The 23939-nt window shown below is 42.0% G+C and overlaps 1 long non-coding RNA gene across 1 annotated transcript in view; it reads right to left on the reverse strand.

Annotated features, from left to right (window-relative positions):
* Nucleotides 1–4992: 4992 nt before the first annotated feature.
* Nucleotides 4993–23939, reverse strand: part of LOC140738738 (uncharacterized) — a 64933-nt gene continuing 45986 nt past the window's right edge. The window contains exon 3 of the long non-coding RNA XR_012101431.1: nt 4993–5082. This is a non-coding gene — a long non-coding RNA (uncharacterized lncRNA). The remainder of the gene's footprint in view (nt 5083–23939) is intronic.

Below are 23939 nucleotides of genomic sequence, written 5' to 3' on the forward strand. Positions count from 1 at the left end.
TGTCTACTTAATCACAGATGGTATAAGGAACAGGGTACGCTTTGCAAAACCTGGGTCTGGGATTTCCTTTTAACACTATTTTATCTTTGATATGTGTGAGTTTTCCAATGCCATCCCTGAACACTGTTGTGGTATTATCCTGTACCTTTCTCAATTTGCTTTCACTTGACCGAATAATGAGATTAACTAGATCAGCAGATTTGCAGATGACACAAAGATTGGGGGTGTAGTGGACAGTGAGGAAGGCCATCATGGCTTGCAGAGAGATCTGCATCAGCTGGAAAAATGGACTGAAAAATGGCAGATGGAATTTAATGCAGACAAGTACAGGGTGTTGCACATCAGTAGCACCAACAGGGGAGGTCTCGCACTGTGAACAGTAGAGCTCTGAGGAGTGTGGTAGAACAAAGGGATCTGGGAATACAGGTCCATAATTTGTTGAATGTAGTGTCACAGGCAGATAGGATTGTGAAGAAAGCTTTTGGCACATTGGCCTTAATAAATCAATGTTTTGAGTACTGGAGATGGGATGAAGTTGTATAAAATTTGGAGTATTGATACAGTTTTGGTCATCTACCTACAGGAAAGATGTAAATAAGATTGAAAGGGTACAGAGAAAATTTACAAGGATGTTGCCAGATCTAATCTGGAGGACCTGAGTTAAAAAGAAATATTGAATAGGTTAATGGAATGGAGATGATTGAGAGGAGATTTGATAGAGGTATACAAAATTATGAGCGGTGTAGGTAGAGTAAATGCAAGCAGGCTTTTTCCATTGAGGTTGGGTGGGACTACAACCAGAGGTTATGGCTTTAGGATGAAAACTAAGAATTTTCAGGGGAACATGAGGGGAAGCTTCTTCACTTGGAGGCTCATGAGAGTGTGGAATAAGCTGTCAATGCAAGTGGTGCTTGCAAGCTAGATTTCAATGTTTAAACAAAGTCCAGATAGGTACATGGATGGTAGGGGCATGGAGGACTATGGTCCCAGTGCAGGTCAATGGGAATAGACTGTTTAAATGGTTTGGCATGGACTAGATGGGCTGAAAGGCCTGTTTCTGTGTCGTACTTCTCTATAACTCTTTGACTCTATTGAAGGGGATGTGACATGCAATCTGTGGATGAATCTCCCATTAAGTTGCAGTTGTCTTAGCCAATCATGGCTCCACAACGCTGGCCCTCCTGTTTTTACTAAATACAAGCCCAATGTGGCTTGCTGCTCATTGTATTTCACTGTCACGAATGTCAATCCCATTGGAGTTATATTTTCTGCAGTATAAGTTCTTAGTTAGCTATCTGCAGGGTTCAGTTCAGTGACTTTGAAATGCCATTCAAACTCATTTTGTGGACGAACTGAAACAGCCGAGCAGCGTCCATTCCATTTTAATTAATTTGTCATTCACTTCCGGTGTAACCCATGTTGCGTGTCTATTGTTAGTCTTCACATTTAAATCTCAAGTCTACTCAGTCCTGTGTCACTTCATTATTATCAGATTTTTCCTCTACAGTGTGCAAATCAGTGCTCTTTTTGAAACTGCAACTTGATTGTTTATTTTTTCCTCTTCCCTGTGCAGTCCACTTATTTTTGTCTGCCTCACATGCTTTGTTCTACTTTTGCTGTATTTTCTGCAAGTTTCATCTTTAAAAATGCATTGGGCTGGTAACACAATTTGCTTGGCCAGGCAGGTTTCTGTTTAGATGCTGCAATTTTTTGTTCATGTTCACTATCATTCCTGACAGCAACTCATTGCATCTCTGTCTGCTGTTCCCATAGATACAATGATTGCAACTGATCTTTTAAATGTGAACTATGCTTCAGTTAGGAGCCATTTTTGAATGCTTTCTTGTAAGATTTCATAAACAATACGACCTCTCAATGTATCATTAAGCCCATCACTGAGCTGACAATGCTCAGACAACATCTTCAATTCAGCCACGTAAGCTGAAATGGACTCCCTTTCCTTTTGATTCCACTTATGAAAATACAGCCTTCTGCAATCAACAATGGTTTTGGTTCCAAATGTTTCTGCATTACTTTCACAATATCAGCAAAGCTCATTCAAGTTGGCTTGGTTGGAGCAGTCAAGCTTCTAAGTGAACTGTACGCTGTTCCACCCAATGCACTCAGGAAAAGTGGCACTGGCTGCAATTGGCTATTTCATTTGCTTCAAAATACTGCTCAATTTGCTCAGTATACATCTGTATTCCAGTTATCTCTTGTGCAATCAAACATGTCTATCTCTACCATGTAGCCAGCCATTTCTGCTCTTTTTTTTAAATTCATGATTATTATCACTCTGTACTTACTGGTTTTGAACCCACGAATGCTTCCATATTCTGCCTTTTTTTTTAAACACAAATGCCTTCCTCCCCTTGAGAAGGGAAAAAAAAGCGCTGTGATTTTTTTTAACTCAACAGTTTCTAAAATTTAAAAAATTTGAGTGTCTTGCTGTGCTTCAACAGGAGGTAGCTGTTTTGGGTTGACTTAAAGCTTTCTCATCACCCCTGTTATGTTTTCTTATTCCAAAACATAAAACTAATTAAAATAAAAACAAAGGAGACCAAAAGACGCATGTCTAGTTTCACTTAAACTTTTAGCAAGGTGTATACAAGTATGACACGGTGGCATAATGACATATGCCATTCACGTACTTTTACATATTTATGTTATTAACTATTTAACTAACAAAGAATGCATAATCAAATTACATACATACAATATTACTGACATATTAAATACACAACACCCACCCTCTGACTCTATCCACCAAGCCAATTCAGTATCCTATTGACTAGCTCACCCCAGGTTCCATGTAATTTCCATTTCTGGAAGAGTCTACGATATGGAATTTTTCAAAGACCTTGCTGAAGTCCCTGTAAACCAGGAGTTACCAAACTTCTGTATTTAATGAAACTTTACCATTAAGCAAGGGGTCTGTGGGTCCTAGGTTGGGAAACTCTGCTGTAGACCTTGTCTACTGTCCTGCCCTCATCTATCTACTTTTTCAAAAACTGAGTCAAATAACTGAGACTTAAATTCCCATGCACAAGGTCATCCTAACTATTCCACACCTTTCCAGATCCTGTCCCTCAAAATCCCATTCAGTAACATTTATAAACCTTTCTGGGGTCTATAAAATTATGTGGGATAAAGGAAGTCAGAATTATTTCCAAGACAGAGGAGTCTAAGACCAGAGGACACGGATTTAATTCTGAGAGTGAGGGCATCTAAGGGAGATCTTTACCACCAGAGGATGGTGGTTATCTGTAACGAGCTTCGAGAGTGTTCAAAACAGATATAACTACAAAGAGAAGAGAAACTGAGAGCTGTTGCTGAAGAAAAGTGCACTCACCAAAAAAACAGCAACAAGACAACACCGGAGGACAGCGCCTTCAAGTGCAGTCGCTGCAGCCGAGACTGTCACTCCCGTCTGGGCCTCTACAGCCACAACAGACGCTGCTCTACCATCAGAGATTGAAGCAAGACTTTCCAGACTGAGACTAACTGATGCCATCACAATATTGAAAAGGCATTAAGGCTTTTTGTTGGATAGGGGAGGCATAGACATGTACAAGTCTAATGCAGGCAACTGGGATTAGGGTAGATAGGCACCACGATTAGAATTGACAACGTGGAATGAAAAGTCATGATTCCATGAATGCACCACAGTTCGCTATTTGTGATTACAAAGGCAATTTTATGAAGAACCTTTTTTTCTCAAATGTGTTCATATCCTTTTGAAAAGTATATACTTCCCATACTTACATTCCCACGGTGAATTTTTCTTTGACTATCATCTTTTGCAGCTAAACTGCTTGATTTTACTCTGCTCCGTGCTCCAGACTGGGAATGAGTGATGTTGATGCAGTGTGGCTGGGGAAGATTCAGCCTCCCTGCACGTTATATGCTCTCAACATGAATAGTTTCTGGTTAAATTAAAATTCTTCAAACTGAAGAAAAATAAAACTACAATCCTTTTCTCTCCTCTAGTCTCTCTGATAGCAAAACACCGAAGTTAATACTGCAGATCAGGTTTTAAAGGTTAATGCTTCCTCCTCTATTGTTTCATCTCTGTTCAGAAGCTATTAAATTTTGGCATAAATAGCAATGTATTGATCAACAATAAATAGCAATACATTGATCATGCCAACATTAATATTTGTATGTGTCAAGGATCAAAGCATTTCAGGTTTAAATATAAAATTGATGAGCTATTTTTGTGAATGGAGTGGAAGGCTGTGTTTCTGTTACCCAAAATCTTTGCTATTTCCTGTCCTTGGAATCTGATTTTTTTCCCTGTTGTGACCATTTGATAAATCTCCCTCTGACCACAGCTGTTGGTTCAATTGAAAGCTAGCTTCTGAGTTTTGTCAGCAGCTCAGCCTCTTTGAAGAGAAGTAGTTGTATGTGTTTATCCCAATGATGCTGATGAGGCACAATCTAATATATTGTTTCCATGGCAAACTACATGGGCTAATCAAATATCAGTGGACATTGTCCAGAGATCCAAACTCACACTGTAGAATTACTCAGAAAGGTAACAGAAGCAGAAAATCAAAATTAGCCAGATGTCATGTGGCAAATGTAACTGCAGTACCAAACTGAACAACATATTTAGGCTTCCCTGTGTAAAAATAAGTCTCCCAAATCATGAGGATGGCCCCTGTAAAGCCACCCCTCTACTGTCCTTAAATTACAAATGTTAGATTGAAGTGAAATGCATGGAACCTAAACACATAGCCAGGAATGAATTAGGTTTTGCCATTCAGAACTGGAATAAAATGATGTTTTCACTGTAGTGAATGCAGTCAGCGATGACCATTGAGTCTACATGGAAGAGGTTGAATTTGCTTCGATATTGTGCTTGCTGACCAAGAAGTTCGAACCTCAAAATGAAGACCTTAAGTGCTGTTGGATATAAATAGCCAGGAGTACACTCACTGACGGGAGATTGCACTGTAACTACCTAATATTCAAAGACCAATTTACTTACCTGTTTATTCTCCACAGTGAGGTTAGCTGTCAATATCCACTATTTGAGAGATGGGTCCCTGATCCCTATGAAGGGGAGGATACTTCCTGCTAACACAGTAGTTTAAAACATAATTCATTCATTTTCAGAGATACACATTTAAATCCAAACAACACTCTTAGAACACATTTAAAACTCACAGGGGATATCTATTTTAACCATTTCCCGATTATAAGCCATTTCTAAACCACAAACCATTTCCAGAAACAAAGCATTTCTTAAACACAAATGTAAAATGGGAAACACATATCATGTATAAAATAAAGGATTTACAAAACACAGGTACAATTCCTATAAACTAAAAAGACATACCATGATGCAGATGAACATACTGTCTACAACAGAAACTGAAGCTAAAAGAATGGATTTTAGTTCACCCCGTGTTTCTTCCAGGTTTTCTCATGATGTTTCTTACCCCATTCCTAATAAGACTGAACTTCTCTGTATATTTATACCCTTTTTCTCCCACTTGAATGACTTCACACACATATGATATTTCCTCAGTTATTCGTTGAACACAAATCGTCTAAAAGCATCTTTCATAGATATAGATTTCAGCTTAATGTTCACAGTTCACAGTTACTGCTATGAAGCTAATTTCTGAGTACAGGAACCCCTTAACTATAAATACATCAGTTATTGATAGAATAGATTATATTATCCATCCATTTTTGCAAGCTTCCTTGAAATAAGCAGCCTAAAATTCAGCTTGTCTGTTTCAAACAACCCAAGTTAAACAACCCATTGTTTTATATGCTACACTCGAGTAGTAATAAATAAAGTGCAGTGAGCTAGCAGTCAGTTTCATAAACGGAGCATCTGAAAAACACAGAGGTTGTTTGCAAAACTCTTCTATGGTGAATACTTGTTTTAACTTCAAGCTGTCCACTTACATTTGAAGAACTGAAGACTCACTTCCATTTACGACCAGAAACTGAACAAACTGCAAGTTGGAAATGTACTTATCATACAAGTGGCAGACACTGTTGATTAGAAAGTAAGCTTAGCAAACATGAGATCTCCTGCTCAGAACAGTGATTATCTATCACACCTGAAGTGCAGCAACACGTCTTTGAGGGGCAAATTTGATATCCGAGTGGTATGTTCTTCACAGAGGGTGGTGAATATCTGTCTACTATATCAGTGCATTTCCTGATCTTATAAACCTCTATCAGATCTCTCTTCATAGGCCTACCCACCGTGGTAGGTGGGTAGGTCTCTCTGCCTCATGTAGCATCCCTCTCTTTTGGTGAATGTCAGTGATATCACAGGATGGTATCGTGGTTCTCTATTTATGGGCTGGACTATTGCATTTATGGTCTGGTTTGTGGGATGAGATTCTAAATTGGAGAATGGCCAATTTTGATGATATCAGAAATTAATTGTCAAGTGCAGATTGAGACAGGCTGTTTTCTGGCAAAGGTGTACTTGATAAATGTGAGACCTTCATAAATGAAATTTTGAGTGTACAAAACTTGTACGTACCTGTCAGAATAAAAGGTAAAGATAACAAGTGTAGGGAACCTTGGTTTTTAAGAGCTATTGAGAACCTGGTTATGAGAAAAATGAGCTGGATAGCAGGTATAGGCAAGCAAGAACAAACAAGGTGTTGATGGAGTATAAGAAATGCAATCCGGAAGAATAAAAGAAGGCATGAAGTTACTCTAGCAGATATGGTGAAGGAGAATCCTAAAGGATTCTATGTATATACATTAACAGCAAAAGGATTGCAAAGGAAAAATTGGCTCTCTGGAAGGTTAGAATGGTAATCTATGTCAAGATGGTGCCAGCGGACAATGCTCCCTCAGTCAACATCTTCCAGATAGCTCACAAGATGTCTTTTTTACTTCACTTACATCTGGTTTTTTTTTTCCTTAAATGTGTTTATGGGACTGTTAGAGCCTGTGATTTAGGTTTGGAAATTATTTGAGTGATCCAGCACTGTGCTGTCACTAAGAAGATTCCAGGAAGTAAGCGCGTACTCGGATGGCCTCGAAGTGAAGAGATGTCTACATGTGGCTCAAGTCGATGTTTGACTCCATTTTGCAGATTAAAGCGGCAAGGAAAATTGAGATATCAAGGTGAATATGGAAGGTGAGCGAGTGTTCAGCACCAAATGCCTTCCATTAGACCATAAGACTTAGGAGCAGAATTAGGCCATTCAGCCCATTGAGTCTGCTCTGCTATTCCATCATGGCTGATCCCAAATCTGACTCAACCCCATACACCTACCTTCTTGCATTATCCTCTGATACCCTGACTGCCTTTAATATAAACACGGACTTGGCCTCTACCATAGTCTGTGACAGAGCATTTCACAGATTCACTACTCGCTGACTAAAAAAATTCCTCCTTACCTCTGTCCTAAAGGGTCACCTCTCAATTCAGAGGCTGTGCCCTCTAGTTCTGGATAACCCCGCCATAGGAAACATCCTCTCTGCATCCACCCTATCTCGTCCTTTCAACATTTGGTAGGTTTCAATGAGATCGCCATGCATTCTTCTAAATTCCAGTGACTACAAACCCAAAGCTGCCAAACATGCCTCATAGCTTAACCCCTTCATCCCCAGAATCATCCTTGTGAAACTCTTCTATACTCTCCAATGACAACATATCCTTTCTGAGATATGGGGCCCAAAACTGTTGACAGTACTCCAACTGCATCCTGACTACTGCCTTATAAAGGCTCAGCATTACCTCCTTTGTTTTATATCCTATTCCCCTTCAAATAAATGCCAACATTGCATTTGCCTTTTTTACCACAGACACAACCTGTAAATTAACCTTCTGGGAGCCTTGCATGAGGACTCCTAAGTCCCTCTGATGTTTGAACCTTCTCCCCATTTAGATAAAGTCCACACTATTGTTCCTTTTACCAAAATGCATTATCATACATTTCCCAACACTGTATTCCATCTGCCACTTTTTTGTCCATTCTTCCAATTTATCTAAGTCCTACTGCTTCCTCAGTGCTACCTACCCTCCACCTATCTTCGTATCATCCACAAACCTTGCCACAATATCCATTATCTAAATCATTGGCAAACAATGTGAAAAGTAGCAATCCTAATACTGACCCCTGAGCAACACCAGTTACCGGCAGCCAACCAGAAAAGGCCCCTTTAATTCCCACTCACTGCCTCCTGCCTGTCAGCCATTCTGCTATCCATGCCAGTATCACTTCCTTTTGATCATTGCCGAGAAGGAATCTGTGAGGGACCTATCGCAGTATGGCTCATTGTGGCAGGCAGGTTGCTCTTGCCTCATGTGGTGTCCCTCTCTTTCAGTGAATGTCAGTGATATTGGGGGATGGTATCGTGGTTCTGTGTTTATGGATGGGACTTGTTGTGTTTATGGACTGTGGAGTTTTTCAGACATTTTTTTAATATTCTGTGTTTTTAATTGCCTGTTCCTTTTCCATTTTGTTGTACGAGAGGAGGGTATTTGGGGGTTGATCTTCTGTTGTATTCTGTTAGCTTTTTGTGTGAGGGAGGGGTTGTTTTTGAGGGTTGATGATCGAGATGCTGTTTTTTTTTTTGTGCAGTGGGGTAGGTTTGATGTTTCTCTCTGAACAACTTGCATGTTCTTTCTTGTTTCATAGCTACCTGGCGAAGACAAGTTTCAGAATTGTATACAGATAGATGCTTTGATGGTGAATGAACCTTTGAACTTTGAATTTCAACTTCTGCCGATCCACAGAAAAAAAACAATCCAAGTTTGTCCAACCTCTGATTGCAGTTCATCCCCTCTATTCCTGGTAATATCCTAGTAAATCTCTTGAGCTCCTTCTAAAAAGCCTGCACATCCTTCCTGTAATGGAGTTGAACACAATTCTCCAAATCTGGCTAAAACTAGAGTTTTATAAACTTTATTTGGAATTGGAGATCATTGCTGTCAAAGGAGGTGGTGGAAGCAGATACAAGTACAAATTCTGAAGGGTCTTTGAAATGGTGCACAGATAGGAAGGACATAGAAGGATATAAAAGAATTCTGCGATCCAAACTAAAACAAACCTCCTGAAATATAATTCATCTCTTTCCACATGTAGGAGAATAGAAAATGGAATAGTCTTTTACACCAAGATAAGGAAAATCAATTCTAATTATAATGTTATAGCTCTGACCATTGTCTACAATCCACTATTGATGACCTGGACCTAGAGCTTTGTGGAATGCATAGGAAGAAATAAACATTGGGACTAATAAGAAATGCATCGCCCAGATATACCTTGAGACTACAGCAAATTAGAATTGGTTCATTATCATTAACTGTACCAAGATACAGTGAAAAACTGGTCTTGCCTACAGTTCATACAGATTAATTCTTTACACGGTGCATTAAGGTAGAGCAAGGCAAATAAATAGCAATACAGAATAAAGTGTAATCGCTAAAGAGAGTACAATACAGGTGCAAGATCATAACAAGATAGATTGTGAGGTCAAGAGCCCATCCTGCATCTTAGCAGGGAAACATTCCATAGTCTTAGAACAATGAGATGGAAGTTGTCCTTGAGCCTTGTGGTACATGCTTACAGGCTTTTGTATCTCCGCTCAAAGGGAGCGGGAAGAGGAAAGAACATCTGGGGTGTGTGGGGATCTCTGATTTTGCTGCTGCTTTATCAAGACAGCAAGAAGTGTAGACAGATTCAACACATCTGGAGGAGAAAGGTAAAACCAGGCATCATATAGAAAGAACAGAAGGCTTTCTATTTGAACCAAGACCAACTGCTTTTGTTGACTTTATCTCTTATCCTCAATCAGCTCTGTGACTGCATTGAATGACATCCCAATCCTTGCAGATCAAAATTTGTCAAAAACCCTGAGTGAAATGGATCAGATAGCACACTCAAGTTTCACTGAAAACTTTCTCTGGCGATAAACCTACATCTGAACACAAGTGTGCAAAATTTGAATCAGAAGCAGAAGTTTATCATCATCAGCATATGCCATGAAATTTGTTAACTTTATGGCAGCAGTACAATGCAATACATGATAGATAAATAAATATTGTCATAAGGGGGGCATTGAGACTGGACCCAAATGCAGGACACAGACACTGAAGTACTAGGAACAGGGCAGGACAAAACTAAAGGACAGGACACCATTCAGAGCATTCTGGAGATCTTGGGTAGAATGAGGCTAGAGTCCTGGGTTCTTGGGAATCTTGGAGACTTGGGTTCTTGGAGATCTTGGGTAGCTCAAGGCTAGAGTCTTGGGTTCTCTGGGGACTGGGAGTGCTTGGAGGCATGGGTAACTCAAGGCTAGAGTCTTGGGTTCTTGGAGCTAGCCTCCTGGGCAGGGCACAGGACACAACCCAACAGAGGCTAGGAACAGTAAGGACAGAACCAACCACAGGGTAACAGCAAACAACCCAGTTTACCCAACAGAGGTGAGGGACAGAACCAACCACAGGGTAACAGCAGTCAGCCTGGCTTACCAGACAGAGGTGAGGGACAGGAAAGGAGCTCAGTCTGGGGTGGCTTCAAGACTCAAGGCAGCCAGTAACCTCAGCAGGCTACAGAACAGCCAAATCACTCACTGAAAGACCTCACTTTCCACCAGTGAATTACTCCAAGTAGAAACTGACAGAACAACCCCCCAGCTACACTCAGTCCCAGAGCCACTTATATTCCCAGCCAACAAGATGAGCATCAGGTGCAAATGCTTGAGCCCAACTGAAACAAGGGACAGTCGGAGGACCCGGAGTCCGTGGACCGGACCGTGAACCGGAATGCAGATTTCGGACCGGACCATGACAAATATAGAGAAAAAAAGTGTGTAACACTAAGTGTATATATGTCTATTAAATAGTTAAGTTAACATAAATAGTGCAAAATAAAATAGAAATAATATTAAAAAGTGAGGTAGTGTTCATGGATTTAATGTCCATTTAGATTTCAGATGGCAGAGGGAAAGAAGCTGTTCCTGAATCACTGAATGTGTGCCTTCAGACTTCTCTACCTCCTTCCTGACGATAACAATGAGAAGACGGCATGTCCTAGGGATGGGGGTCTTTGATGATGGATGACATCTTCCTGAAGCACTACTCCTTGAAGATGTCTTGGATACTACAGAAGCTAGTCCCCATGATGGAGCTGACTAGTTTTACAAGTTTCTGCAACTTACTTCAATCTTGTGCAGCTGTTCTCCCATACCAGAAGGTTCAAAGTTCAAAGTAAAGTCTATTGTCAGAGTCCTTACATGTCACCACAAACAACCCTGAGATTCTTTTTCCTGCAGGCATACTTAGCAAAAGTATAGAACAGAAGCTGTAAACAGGGTCAATGAACAACAAACTGTGCAAACGCAAATATAAATAACTAGCAATAAATAATGAGAGCATGCAATAACAAGATAAAGAGTTCACAGTCTGTAGGAATACTAGACATAAAATGAGTGCAGATATCTCCTTTTGTTCAAGAACCTGATGGTTGAGGGATAGTAACAGTTATTGAGCCTGGTGGTGTGTGCCCTGAGGAATTTGTACCTTCTACCTGAGGCAGCAGCAAGACAAGAGCATGGCCTGGGTGGTGAGGATCTTTGATGATAGATGCTGCTTTTCTACCGCAGCGTTTTATGTAGATGTGCTCAACGATTGGGAGGGTTTTACCCATGATGTACTGGGCCAAATTCACCATCTTTTGTAGGATTTTCCACTCAAAGGCATTGGTGTTCCCAAACCAGGCCATAATGCAGCCAATTAGAGCACTTTCCACCCCACATCTACAGAAGTTTGTCAAGGTTTTTGATGACATGCCAAACATCCACAGACTCCTCAGGAAACAGAGGTGCTGTCATGCTTTCTCTGCAATTATATTTATATGATGGGTCCAGGACAGGTCCTCTGAGATAGTGACACCCAGGAATTTAAAGTTACTGATCCTCTCCACCTCTGATCTTCCGATGAGTACCCATGGGCCTCTGGTTTCCCTCTTCTGAAATCTACAATAGGTTCCTTGGTCTTGTAGACATTGAGTGTGAGGTTGTTGTTATTACACCACTCAGCCAGATTTCAAATCTCCCTCCTGTATGCTGATTCATCACCATCTTTGATACAGCCCACAACAGTGGTGCATCAGCAACCTTGTATGTGGTGTTGGAGACGTACTTAGCCATACAGTTACAGGTGTAAAGCAAATAGAACACATCACTGTGGTGCACCTGTGCTGATGGTGATTGTGGAGGAGTTCTGAGGAAATCCAGGATCCAATTGCACAAGGGGGTATTAAGACCCAGGTCTTGGAGTTTACTGATTAGCTTTGAAGGGAATGAGAGTATTAAATGCTGATCTGTAGTTGATAAAGAACATCCTGATGATTGCAACTTTGCTGTCCAGATGTTCCAGGGTTGTGTGAAGAACCATTGAGATGACTTCTGCTGTGGACGTATTGCTTTGGTAAGCAAATTGGAGCGGATCCAAGTTGTCATTCGGACAAGAGCTAGTATGCTTCAATGCCACACTCATCTACAGCTGTTATAATAAAGTCTGTTACGACCCTGGAGTAGTCATTCAGATGAGTTCTTGAACATGGCTCAGTCCACTGACTCAAAGTAATCCTGTTACCCTCCCTCTGCCTCCTGTGACCAACCCTTATTTGTCCTGATCTCTGGAGCCTTGCTCTTTAGCCTCTGTCTGTATGCAGGTAGCAGAAACACAGCCAAATTTTCTGATTTGCCAAAATGCAGTCTAGACAGCCACATGGTCCAACTTGCAGCCAGACAGTAAATTTGTAGAAGTTGTGGAGCTCTGTGTTCTCAGAGGAAATACAGAATCAAATGTGATGGGACCCAGTTTACCCATTGACAAGAATGCCTGATAATCATAACTAAATGTATTTCTAATCTTTTTGTTAATGCATGATTCATGAACAGATTTTTTAACTTGGCATATAATGCCTATTTAATTATGTCTAAAATTCATTTCCTATTTTACCATCTAATTAGTGTCTAGTATGATGCAGAGTGTTTCTTACATCCGAGTCTAAGCCCTAAAGACAAAATGCTAAGCTAGAAGTCCAGTAAAGTACTGAGGGAGTTCTGTGCTGATGGAGGTGCTGTCTCTCATTAGTTAATTCAAGACCCCACCTGCTCACTTGTGTAGATATAAAATAGACAATAAGACATAGGAGCAGAATTAGGTCATTAGGCCAATCAAGTTTAGTCTGCCATTCCATCATGGCTGATTTATTGTCCCTCTCAATCCTGAACTGCTGCCTTCTCCACATAATCTTTGATTCACCCAATAATCAAGAACATATGAACCTCCGGTTTATATACACCCAATGACTTGACCTCCACAGCTTCCTGTGGCAATGGATTCCACAGATTCACCACTCTCTGGCTAAAGAAATTCCTCCTCATCTCTATTCTATTCTGAAGCTATGCCTTCTGGTCCTAGATTCACCGACTTTAAGGAACATCCTCTCCATATCCACTCTATCTAGGACTTCCAACATTCACTAGGTTTCAATGAGATCCCTCCTCATTGTTCTAAACTCCGGCGAGTACAGACGCAGAGCTACATTAACCCATTCATTCCGGGGATCACTCTTGTGAACCTCCCCTGGACCCTCTCCAAAGCCAACACAGGCTTTTGTAGTTAAGGGCCCAACACTGCTCGCAATACCCTGTGTAATCTGACCAATGTCTTATAAATTGTCAGCATTATGGCCATGCTTTTATATTCTAGTCCTCTAAAAATGAATGCTAACATTGTATTTGCCTTCCTCACCGCTGACTCAACCTGCAAGTTAACCTTTAGGGAATTCTGCACGAGGACTCTAAGTCCTTTTGCATCTCTGAAAGTACAATATTGAAGGAGGGAGTGACGTTCTCCCTAGGGCTCTGTCCAATGACCTTCATCCAAGCTCCAGCTGGGGATAGTAAATGGACCAGCAGTCATCAAGACCTACAGCCAGGAAACAGACCCCTCAGTCCGCCTAGTCCATATTGACCAAGATGCCTTTCTAAGCTAAATCCACATAAACCCTATCCATCAGAATTTTCCCCAATAATTTCCCTACCACTGATATAAAGTTCACCTGCATGTATTTACCTGCCAGATCTCTGCTGTCATCTTTAAACTAAGGGAAAATATTAACTATCTTCCAGTTTCGCTCTGGCTAATGAAGTTGGAAAATTCCACGGCTATCTGTTCACCTGGTTTCCAAGGCAACTCGGGGCAGATCCCCTCCTCCTCTGAGGAGTTATAAAACATCATGGTAGTGCAGCAGTTAGCAGTGCCAGCAATCAACAATTCCTGCCACTGTCTGTAAGATGTCTGTGCCCTCTCCACATGACCACATGGGTTTCCTCCCACATTCTAAAGACTTGTGGTTAGGGCTAATAAGGAGTGGGCATGCTATGTTGGCATGGTGATACTTGTGGGCTGCCTAGCACAATCCTCACTGATTTGATTTGACACAAATGATGCATTTCACTGTACTTTTTGATGTACATATGACAAATAAAGCTAATCTTAAAGTAATTATCACATCCATTCCCTCTGTCACCTTTCCAATGTGATGTCACAACTTTTAATTGACAAGATAATTAACAACCACATAAATTATATTAATATTAATGATACTTGCCTAAACACATGTTAAGGAACTTACTCAGCAGATACCAGTTTAAAACAAACAGCTAGGGGAACTCAATGAGTCAGGCTGCATCAGTGGATGGAGGTGGACAATCAAGATTTTGGCCTGAGACCCTTCATCAAGAATCTTGATACCTTTGTATGTGGAACATCTGAACAAAGTGCTTAAAGACAGATGGTAAGTCAGCTGTCGTGCACGAGAACTGTCTGAATGAACCACTCAGCACATTTCTCTAATGCCTCAAGCCCATCAGGTGCATAAACAAACCAAATTTAACATATATATACTGTAAAATGACTGAATAAGAATTAAAACAGTGATCACAAACATGAGAAGGCCTGCAGATGCTGGACGTCCAATGCTTCTTGTGTGTGTTGCCTTGAAATGGTGATTATCTACATGTCAGAATGCCTTTGTTGTTTTTTTTTGCTGTTCATGTAGCGTGAGGGTTTGAATTACATGCCAGCTGTCTCTTTTTTGTCTCAGTCACTGCGCTTCTTCAGAGGTTCCCTGAATTCCCTCGGCTCTTTGCCTTGGGGCAGAGAAATTCGAGTATTCCCTGGAACACAAGGAGTGAGGAAGGAGCGATGCCTCGATTGCCATTTGTGAAATACATAGGGGAGGTGAGGGACCCTATGATGATTTTCTGGATGATCTGCTGCTCTGGCAGCCATCCGGTTAATAGTTTAAAGAAAGCAAATAGAGAGAGAGAGAACATGAATGCTGGAGCCTCAAGGAGTGTACAAAGCACAATTACAACAGCTAGTAGAGCAGGCAACATCTTTGGAGGGAGGAATAATACAGAAGAGGCCAGTTCTGACACGGACTGGGACAGCTAGTTGGGTGAGATTGTTAAAGACAGTATCTGGTTCCATGAGCAGCAACATCTCTGGATGAAAGAGGAGGGTCTGTTCCTCAGGTTCCTATTGGAAGCAGACAGGAGGCTGAAGACTCAGACGTCACATTTGATGAGCTTGGAGAATGAAAGCGACAAGTGAGTGGAAGCTCTGGGTCATCCTTGAGATTGTCCCTGTTATCTCCAGCCTTCTCACTTTGCTCTTTACTGTGTTATTTCCTTCTCTGGTTCTGCTGTAGGATCATCAATCTGAAACGTCATTTCTGTTTCTCTCTCCGTGGAACTCTGTCTGAGTATAACCAGTGTTTTATAAATGTGTGAGTAATGTATTTAATTCTACTGTGGCTGTGACTATAGAAATATCATGGTCATTAATATCAGAAACTGTGAAGAATTCTAAGGAAACCAGTGAATGTTTACACTTGTCAATGGAATAAAAAAAAAGACCAACCAGTTATCAAAAGTTGGAATTGGAATTGGTTTATTATCATCATATGTACTGGGATACAATGAAAAGCTTGTCTTGCATCCTGTTCATACAGATCAATTCATTACACAGTGCATTGAGCCAGAACGAGCTAACTTAATAACAGTGCAGAATAAAATGTAACAGCAACAGAGAAACTACAGAGCAGGGAAAAAATAATTTGCAAGATCATAACAAGATAGATTGTGAGGTCAAGAGTCCAATTTATCAGACCAGAGGAAAATACAGTCGTGTTATATGTGTGGGATAAAACTGTCCTTGAGCCTGGTGGTTATGTGCTTTCAGGTTTTTGGATCTTCTACTTCTCTACTTGGAATCGGAGAGAAGAGAGAAGAGGAACAGGTGCTGTCTTTGACTACCACCTACTCAGGCAATGAGAAGTATAGACAGAGTACACAGAGGGGAGGTTGGTAAGACATAGGAGCAGAATTAAGCCATTCAGCCCATCGAGTCTGCTCCGCCATTTCATCATGGCTGATCCCGGATCCTACTCAAACCCATACATCTGCCGTCTCGCCATATCCTTCAATGTCCTGATTGATCAGGAGACAATCAACTTCCACCTTAAATATACGCACAGACTTGGCCTCCACTGCAGCCTGTGGCAGAGCATTTCAATTTATATGACTGTGGCTAAAACAAATCCTCCTCACCTCTGTCCTAAAGGGTCGCCCCTCAATTTTGAGGCTGTGCCCTCTAGTTCTGGATACCCCCACCAGAGGAAACATCCTCTCCACATCCACCCTATCTAGTCCTTTCAACATTCGGTAGGTTTCAATGAGATCCCCATGCATTCTTCTAAACTCTAGTGAGTACAGGGCCAAAGCTGCCAAACGGTCCTCATATGTTAACCCCTTCAGTCCTGGAATCATCCTCATGAACTTCCTCTGAACTCTTTCCAATGACAACACATCCTTTCTGAGATATGGGGCCCAAAACTGTTGACAATAATTCAAGTGCAGACTTATAAAGCTTCAGGATTATCTCCTTGCTTGTATATTCTATTCCCTTGAAATAAAGGCCAACATTGCATTTGCCTTCTTTACCACAGACTCAGGCTGTGAATTAACCTTCTGGCAATCTTGTACGAGGACTCCTAAGTCCCTCTGCACCTCTGATGTTTGTACCTTCTCCCCATTGTGTGTCTCACAAGACGATCTGGGTATTCCCTAACCAGAAACCTTGGATGAATTATGAGGTCCAGTCCCTTTTGAAGGCTAGAGCTGCGGCATTTAGGTCCGGGGATACCAGTCGCTACACGGAATTCAGGCATGAACTCCAGAAAGTCATTAAAGGCGCCAAGAGGCAATATCGAGCCAAGTTGGAAGCCCAGGCTAACCAGAGGGATGCCAGTAGGCTATGGCAGGGTCTAAATGAGATCACTGGGCGCAAAGAAAAGGCAGGGAATATCAATAACTGTAGCGCTTCTCTTCCTGATGAACTTCATGTATTTTATGCAAGATTTGAACAGAAGAGGAGCGTCCCGCCCCCTCCGGATGAACCGGACCTGGTGTCATCGAGATTCATCATCACCGAGGAAGACGTTAGAAGAGCCTTCCTGAAGATAAATCCATGGAAGGCGACGGGCCCAGATGGCATCCTGGGACAGGTTCTCCGGCCCTGTGCAAGCAAGTTTGCTGACATCTTCAACTGCTCCCTGCTTCAGTCTAAGATCCCCTCATGTTTTAAGAAGGCAACGATAATCCCGGTGCCGAAGAAAAGCAAGGTGGCATGCCTGAATGGCTACCGACCTTTGGCTCTAACATCAATTGCTATGAAGTACTTCAAGAGATTGGTTATGGCACATATCAACCATAACCTACCAGTCAACTCGACGCTTTGCAATTCGCCTACCGGAGCAACAGATCAACGGCAGATGCCATCTCTCTGGCACTACATTCCTCCTTAGAACACCTGGAGAATAAAGACACATATGTAAGGCTCCTTTTCATTGGCCACAGCTCTGCCTTTAATACCATCATTCCAAATAAACTGATTCCTAAGCTCCAGAACCTGGGTCTTAGCACTCAGATCTGCAGCTGAATCTTCAACTTCCTCACAGACAGGACCCAGACTGTAAAAATAGGGGACAAGCTCTCCTGTACAATCACTCTGAGCACCGGTGCCCCACAAAGCTGTGTACTCAGCCCCCTGCTGTACTCTCTGTACACCCATGATGGTGTAGCCAAGTTTCCATCGAACTCAATATATAAGTTTGCTGATGACACCACAATTGTAGGCCGTATCTTGGATAATGATGAGTCTGAGTACAGAGAGGAAATTAAGAACCTGGTGGCATAGTGCGAAGACAATAACCTATCCCTCAACGTCAGCAAGACGAAGGATTTGGTTGTTGACTTCAGAAGGAGTAGCAGACCACACGACCCCATCTACATCGGTGGTGAGCGGGTGGAACAGGTCAAAAGCTTTAAGTTCCTTGGGGTGAATATCACAAATGACCTGACTTAGTCTAACCAAGCAGAGTCCTCTGCCAAGAAGGCCCACCAGCGCCTTTACTTCCTGAGAAAGCTGAAGAAATGTGGCCTGTCCCCTAAAAGCCTCACTAATTTTTATAGGTACACCGTAGAAAGCACTCTTCTAGGGTGCATCACAAACCTGGTGTGGAAGTTGTCCTGTCCAAGACCGGAAGAAGCTGCAGAAGATCGTGAACGTAGCCCAGCACATCACACAAACCAATCTTCCGTCCTTGGACTCACTTTACACCGCATGCTGTCGGAGCAGTGCTGCCAGGATAATCAAGGACATGACCCACCCAGCCAACACACTTTTTGTCCCTCTTCCCTCCGGGAGAAGGTTCAGGAGCTTGAAGATTTGTACGGCCAGATTTGGGAACAGCTTCTTTCCAACTGTGATAAGACTGCTGAATGGATCCCGACCCGGATCTGGGCCGTACCTTCCAAATATCCAGACCTGACTTGCACTACCTTACTTTCCCTTTTCAAATATCGCTGTGATGATTGTACGCTCTAGTATCAATTGTTTGGTGACAATAAAGTAAAAATAAAGTATTTAGTTAATAGTCCACACTATTGCTCCTTTTAGCAAAATGCATTATCATGCATTTCTCAACACCGTATTCCATCTGTCACTTTTTTGCCCATTCTTCCAATTTGTCTAAGTCCTGCTCTAATCACATTACTTCCTCAGCACTACTTACCCCTCCACCTATCTTAGTATCATCCGCAAATTTTGCCTTAAAGCCACTATCTAAATCATTGAAAAACAATGTGAAAAGCAGCAGTCCCAATAATGACACTGAGGAACACCATTGGTCACAAGCAGCCAACCAGAAAAGGCCCCTTTTATTCCCATCTGCTGCCTCCTGCCTGTCAACCATTCCATTATCCATGCCAGTACCTTTCCTGTAACATCGTAGGATTTTATCTTGATAAGCAGCCTCATGCGTGGCACCTTATTAAATGCCTTCTGAAAATCCATGTAAGTGACGTCCACTGCCTCTCCTTTGTCCACCCTTCTTGTCACTTCCTCGAGGAACTCTAACAGATTTATCAGGAAAGATTTCCCTTTACAAAAACCATGCTGACTTTGACTTATTTTATCATTAGTCTCCAAGTACCCTGAAACATCATCCTTAATGATGGACTCCACCACTTTCCCAACCACTGAGGTTAGCTAACTGGTCTACAATTACCTTTCATTTGCCTTCTTCCCTTCTTAAAGAGTGGATTGACATTTGCAATCTTCCAGTCCTCCGGAACCATGCCAGAAACAAGTGATTCTTGAAAGATCATGACCAATATATCTGCTAGATCTTCAGCAACCTCTCTCAGGATTCTGGGATGTAGTCCATCCGGCCCAGGTGACTTATCCACCTTAAGACCTTTGAGTTTGCCTTGCACATTTTTCTTTGTAATAGCAATGGCACTCACTCCTACTGCCTGACACTCGCAGATGTCTGGCACACTGCTAGTGTCTTCCACAATGAGGACTCATGCATAGTACCCATTAAATTCATCTACATTTTCTTGGTCGCCCATTACTACCGCGCCAGCATCATTTTCCAGTGGTTCAAACTCAACTCTCACCTCCCTTTTACTCATTATATAACTAAATAAACCTTTGGTATCCTGCTTTATATTATTGGCTAGTCTGCCCTCATGTTTCATCTTTTCCCTTCTTATAGTCTTTATAGTTGTCTTTTGTTGGATTTTAAAAGCCTCCTAATCATCCAACTTCCCACTCACTTTTGCTACCTTACATCCCCTTTCCTTGGCATTTATGCAGTCTTTAACTTCCTTTGTCAGCCACGATTGCCCACCCCTGCTATTTGAGAACTTCTTCCTCTGTGGGACATATCTATCCTGTGTCTTGTGAACTATCCCAGAGACTTTGGCCATGTCTGCTCTGCCATCATCCCCACCAGTATCCTCTTCCAATCCAACTGGGCAAGCTCCTCCCTCATGCCTCTATAATTCCCTTTATTCCATTGCAATACTGATACATGTGACTTATGCTTCTCCCTCTCAAATTGCAGTATGAATTCAGTCATATTATGATCACCGCCTCCTAAGGGTTCCTTTACATTAAGCTCCCTAAGATCTGGTTTATTACACAACATCTAATCTAAGATAGCCTTTCTCCTAGTACGCTCAAGAATAAGCTGCTCTAAAAAACCATCTCATAGGCATTCAACAAGTTTCCTCTCCTGCCATCTGACACCAGCCTGATTTTCCCAATTCCTTTGCATATTGAAGACCCTGATTACAATTGTGTCATTACCCTTATTACATGCCTTTTCCAGCTCCCTTTGCAATCTTAACCCCACATCTTGGCTACTATTTGGAGGTCTATATATGATTCCCATATTGTTGTTTTTTCACCCTTGCAATTTCTTAAATCCACCCACAACATTCTCTGATTTTTATGTCAACCCTTTCTAAAGCTGTAGTTCCATCCTTACTAACTGAGCTATACCACCACCTATGCTTTCCTGCCTATCCCTTTGATACAAATTATTTCCTTTAATGTTAAGCTCCCAACTATGACCTTCTTTCAGCCATGACTCAGTGACGCCCACAATGTCATACCAATCAATCTTTAATTGCACCATGAGTTTGTCCACCTTATTCCTAATGTTACATGCATTTAAATCTAGCACCTAATGTCCCGCATTCATCACCGCTTTTGAATTTTTCCTCTGTGGTACTATTGAACTATTTGCTCTGTCTGCATTTGTACCCAATCATTGTCTTGTCCTTCCCTACGTTCATGTTACACCCATCATCTACTTATAACCTGCTGGCTCATCCTCAGCTCTATCATCCTGCTTCCCGTCCCCCTTCCTGGTTTCCACGATGTGTTGAGCTGTGCCCACAACTTCCTCCAATTTGTTCTGGTTATATGCAGGGCAGATGCCATGCCAAGCTATATGTACTCAGATATGAGATTGTCTCTGCAGAGAATTAACTCCAGCAAAGTGCTGGATGGAGCTCTGTTTGCCCTGGCCTTTTGGCACCAGTCAATCAGTGAGTCTCACAAAGCAGCTAAACGATACATAAAACATGACAAATAAACCAGTTTTCTAGCTGTCCAGTTTCAGAAGAATTAAAGTAATCTCCTGCTCCATTCATCAAGATCACAGGAAAATCATTTCCACAACACTTCAAGCCATTAATAAATGTCTCAGTGCATTTAGACTGATTTATCCACAAACACCATGAATCTCCTGCATCTCATTCAGAGTTGCCAATGCAGGGACTTTATAGAAATTATTCATCTTTCCCTTTGAATCTGGACGGTGCTGAAAAGTGATGGAGCAAAAAGAAAATAGATCACAATACACTTTGTGTCAATGGTCATCTCTTTACCATCTCTCCCCTCAGATGAATACATCACTTGACTGTTGGAATATGCAAAGTCCAGTATTGCTTTCTATAGTGAGTGAGTGAGGCCCTAGTCAGTCAGGGTCGTCTGCTGTCTAGATACACAAGCCTGGGCAGTACAATATGGAGAGCAAGCTGTTGCCCAGGTAGTAGGCTTCCCCACTCCATGCATCTAATGGACCCAAAGGAACGGCAAAGACCAATGCAGTTTGGTACCAGCAACGTCACAGGAGTTGCCAGTCAGCTCCAGATATTTCCCTCGGGGTTTACTCCCAAACCCTTCCCCATCAGTGGGTATAGCCGCAAGGCAGCGGAGGTTTGAGATCAGAGTTTTCCTTCTCTTGGTGAGCTGCCAACCACAGCTGACGAGCCCACCTGTCCGAGGTGACTGGTTTCTAGGTGCTAGTAACCTGCCTTTGCCCCTTCTCCTGTCAGTAGAAATGGTTCCACCTGGTTAGTAGCTAAGCCAGACGTGAAAGCCAGGAGCTGGACTTTGTTGTCGGAGGTTATTTGAGGCGCGCGCTATCGGGAGCATTTAATAGGAAATGGGAGCTTGTCCCCATTACCACCCCCAGCTATAACAATCTTAGGGAACCTAGCTTTCTATAGAGGGAGAAATAAACACCTGGGAATGATCCCAAAATTTTCCCCACATGTCCCCTGTGGAATTAGTAGAGAAGAGGCTCAGAGACGGGACAGGTCCGTTTGCATCCCCCTGATGATGCACGACAAAGAGAGGACAGTAACTGGAGAACAAGAGAAGTAGACAGGAGGAGGACTGGATCCAAAGAGGAGCATGGACATTTCATATTGGATTTTCCTCCTTCCTGTGGCAGGATTAGAATGAGATAAACTGCTGTGCACTGAGAGCATGACACATTAATATTCACTCATTAACATTGCATATTTAAATTCCAGTTGATCTAAATCATTCTTTTGCTGGAGTACAGCAAAGAAATCTTTGAACTTCTGGAGGTCATGCTTCAAGATTGCTTCTTGTTTCATCTCAAGTACAGCTGTGAAATGAAGAGCTTCCACGTACAGTTCACTTGATGCCCTGTGCAGTTCCAACTGATCAAATGGCTCATTACTCATTTATACTCTGAAGTGTTACCATGACTCAGTTCCAGCACCAGGAGAGACATTATAGAGCAGAGCACTTGTACCTGGGGAGTAAAGCATTGAAGCTGTCTGTGCTCTCCACATGGAAACCAAAATCTTGATTGAACTTCTTCTACCCCTAAAGCAGAAGGCAGCATTTTTCTCCACCATTTTGTGTGTTTATCCATAGGTTACACACTTAGCTTCAAGGACCTTGAGCTGAGATTACACTCATCAACCCTCAGAGCTGAAAGAAATCATTTTACCTCCTGAGGGAGGTTCGGAGCAGGTAAGTGACCCATTCTTCTGCTTCAGAAAGCGTGTAGTAAAATTCAGCTTCACTAAAATAGCAACAAATTCCATTTATTGACATCCAATATGCCCAAAGGCACTAAGACTTCAAACTAAATTACTATATGATGTGAAATGTGTTCAAAATGTTTTGCTTTTTTTAGCAAAAGCACATTGTGGATCTATCATTGTCTTCTTCGTGACTGGGATCTTTACTGGTAATTAAGGATTTGGTCAAGTGGCAGGCTGGTCCAGAACTTTAACTCCTGTAGGATCAACAGTGAGCGGTAAGTCAGATACAAAATTGGCTTGGCCAGAGAGGCAGAGTTTAGCGGTGGACAGCACGCAGCGTGCTTGCCTTCTTCGGGGTGTTAAGTATACAACATTGAAGAGTGCATCATGTGACAGACCCTTCACCCCACAATTTCAACCCCCTTCTGCACATATTCATGTGCCTATCTAAGAGTCTCTTAAATTCTCCTGTGTTATCTGCCTCCATCAACACCCCTGGCTGTGCATTCTGGGCACCTACCATTCCCTATGTTAAAAAAAACTTGCCTCGCTCATCTCCTTTGTACTTTCCTCCTCTCACCTTAAATTCATGCCCTCTGGTATTAGGAATTTCAACCCTGGGAAAAAGATCCTGGCTGTCTACACTGTCTATGTCTCACATAATATTGATGTCAGGCTTAGAGAGAGTAGACAGC

Source organism: Hemitrygon akajei, chromosome 14 (assembly GCF_048418815.1).
Source record: "Hemitrygon akajei chromosome 14, sHemAka1.3, whole genome shotgun sequence".
In the NCBI taxonomy this organism is placed as follows: Eukaryota; Metazoa; Chordata; class Chondrichthyes; order Myliobatiformes; family Dasyatidae; genus Hemitrygon; species Hemitrygon akajei.